General features: G+C 34.1%; 1 protein-coding gene across 1 annotated transcript in view; it reads right to left on the bottom strand.

Moving 5' to 3' along the window:
* Positions 1-2,522, bottom strand: part of LOC144963108 (galectin-4-like) — a 36,917-nt gene extending 34,395 nt beyond the window's left edge. Inside the window, exons 1-2 of the mRNA XM_078896765.1 lie at positions 2,479-2,522; positions 1-104 (exon numbers count right to left, since the gene is read on the bottom strand). The exon at positions 1-104 is cut by the window's left edge and continues 193 nt beyond it. The gene's annotated coding sequence lies outside the window, so the exon portion shown is untranslated. The remainder of the gene's footprint in view (positions 105-2,478) is intronic.
* Between the last annotated feature and the right edge of the window lie 248 nt (positions 2,523-2,770).

Here is a 2,770-nt window from a genome sequence, read left to right as displayed (position 1 = left end):
ATCCTATCCTACCTTGCGTTATCTGTTCAGTGTTCAGTGTTCATGCTCAGCTTATGGTGTTACGCCCCCGCTCTCAAACAGGTTTCGTCTCGTTTTAACTGAAACTAAAACATTAAGAGTGAAGTTTTAGAAACATTACACTTGCATGCGTTATGAAGTTGACGTCACTCAGGTCTTTTTGTTGGTTTTTTGTTTGTTTTGTTTTTTTTTTTGTTTTTTTTTTTGTTTTGTTTTTTTTGTTTGTTTTTTTTTTTTTTTTTTTTGGGGGGGGGGGGGGGGGGGGTTGGGGGCATTCGCGTTTATGAGTAATTCTCGCTAAACTGTATTAACCAGACTATAAACGTTTAAGGTTACACATAGTTTTGTGTTGGTACGTCAATATTCCGGTTGCCAAGCGCATAAATACTTGGGTTAAGGATGCATAGTTGAGTCCTTGGAAAAGGCTCTTAACTAACATTCTCTCATTGTGCTCAGGTGTAAAATGAGTACCTGGCCGTAAGCAGCGCTGTTTATGTCGGAAAAAATGTAATGTCGCCTAACAGGCGTCATGTCTCGTTCTACATGTTACGTGTTGCTGTTGGTCAGGGACCCCTTGTAAAGCGCTTTGAGCACGTTTAGTGGATATTGCACTCTCTAAAAGCTCCCAAAAAAATTAAAATAAACAAATAAATAAAATAATAATAATAATAATAATAATAATAATAATAATAATAATAACAATAATAATAACGATAAAAATAACGATAATAATAATAATAATAATAAATAATAATAATAATAATAATATAATAATAATAATAATAATAATAATAATAATAATAATAATAATGAATAATAATAACAATAATAATAACGATAATAATAATAAATAATATAATATATAATAATAATAATAATAATAATAATAATAATAATAATGATGATGATGATGATGATGATGATGATGATGATGATGATGATGATGATGATGATGATGATGATGATGATGATGATAATAATAATAATAATAATAATAATATTAATATTAATATTAATAATAATAAGGGACTTTTCTGACGCGCATGAAACCCTCGATCATGAAGCTCTTGGTGTTTTATACCAACACAAAATCACTGTCTATATCGTCATATTTTAAAAAAATGGGGTTTTAATGATTTCATGAATAGACAATAATTTCTCACGAATGAATTGCTTGAAATGGCCAAACGGATGGAATCACTGGAGGAATGTAAATCCAAAACATCTTGAAAAATAATACATGGTGATAAACAGGTGAGTCACTAACCACCTTTAAGGAAAGGGGAAGGGGCAGTTTTATCTCCAAATCATTACCTGATAATGGAATTACTCGTAAATTTGGGCCAAACGTTAGATAGAAGAGAAAAGGAAAGAAAAAAAAAAGAAGACAAGATTGGTTATAAAGTTTATAAAATTGATTCCCCAACGTTCATGCCCAAACTTCCGTAAAAACGCCTAATAAAATAGGCTAAATAAATGCCTTGGAAATGGGTATTCGAAATTTGAGTGCATCTTAAAAAGTGTGACCTTTCGCCTCAAAACGGTATTATGTCGGGACGTACCAGATATTTCAAATTGAATTTCAAATTTACATTAATGACATTGGGTTAAAACTAATGCTTTTGTTGCCATTTATTGTAATAAATGCCCTTTCTGTAATATTGAAGACAAGCACTTATTTAAAAAAATAAAATAAAATTCCTTTTATTCATCCCATAGGGGAAATTTGTACCTATGGTCTATTCCAAGGGAAAACTAAAATAACCCAGGCGTCAGCCGCACTGCCGCGCCGCAAATGGGGCTAGGGCGAGGCGACTTGCTGAAGGCCACAAAGCGCAGCGGTGAGTGATCGTACTCGATACCTTTTGAGTATGAAGCAAAGACCGTACCTGAGCCACGCTGCCCCCCCCCCCCCCCCCCCCCCAATTCAGTCGCTCGCAGTCCTTCCATCTAATCAGTATGTGGGAGAAGGCTTTAATTAAAATAGAACATTTTAAAATAGCAGTTTTTTTTTTTTTTTTGTTGCTTTAGGTCTCTTCCAACACAATTGAGGTTATATGAGAGACCGCTGAAACAAAAAAACAAGCAATCTAACAAAAATAGTACAAATGTAAATCAAAATCATAACCTAAAGATATCATAAGCTAAATTATAAATAACCAAGAACAAACAGGCAGAAGATTTACAGAAAAAAAATATCCCCTGTCAAAAATACAATCACAAACCAAAGAAGCAGGATAGGCTAGTAAAGAGAAGAAGAAACGACATCACTATCGGATCGTACACCCATGCGAACATCATAGGTATATGATTCAAGGGTGATGCTCCCATCCAACCACCCGCTAAAATAGCAGTGAATCTTTACAATAACACGCAAAACAAATAGAAAAAGAAAAGAAAAAAGAATATATCATAAAAATTAATTTTCTCTTGATTGAAGTGTCCCACTCATGAATTTACACAAGGAGAATATCGACGAGCGTCTCTTTGAGTGCATAACTGGTCATACATCAATTCCTCTTTAACCCTATCCCCCGTATTGCGACTGATTGCGACTGTTGACATCAGTAACCTATCCTCCTGATGCGGGCTGATGCGACAGATAGTATAGACATCGTAGTTTTTAATGAGCTCTTGCAGTAGTTTTAGTTTCGTTTTCGCTCTCGGCGCAGTAACTCTTTTAAAATGAAGAGCAGGGTTGCCAGATTATTTTTCAACAAAATGCCAGGGGAAGACTCAAAAAATGCCAAAA

The sequence above is a fragment of the Berghia stephanieae genome, chromosome 1 (assembly GCF_034508935.2).
Source record: "Berghia stephanieae isolate SIO BIC M18660-M18661 chromosome 1, UCSD_Bste_1.3, whole genome shotgun sequence".
Taxonomy (NCBI): Eukaryota; Metazoa; Mollusca; class Gastropoda; order Nudibranchia; family Aeolidiidae; genus Berghia; species Berghia stephanieae.
Note: the sequence above shows the minus strand (reverse complement) of the source record. Positions and strands in the feature narration are given on the sequence as shown.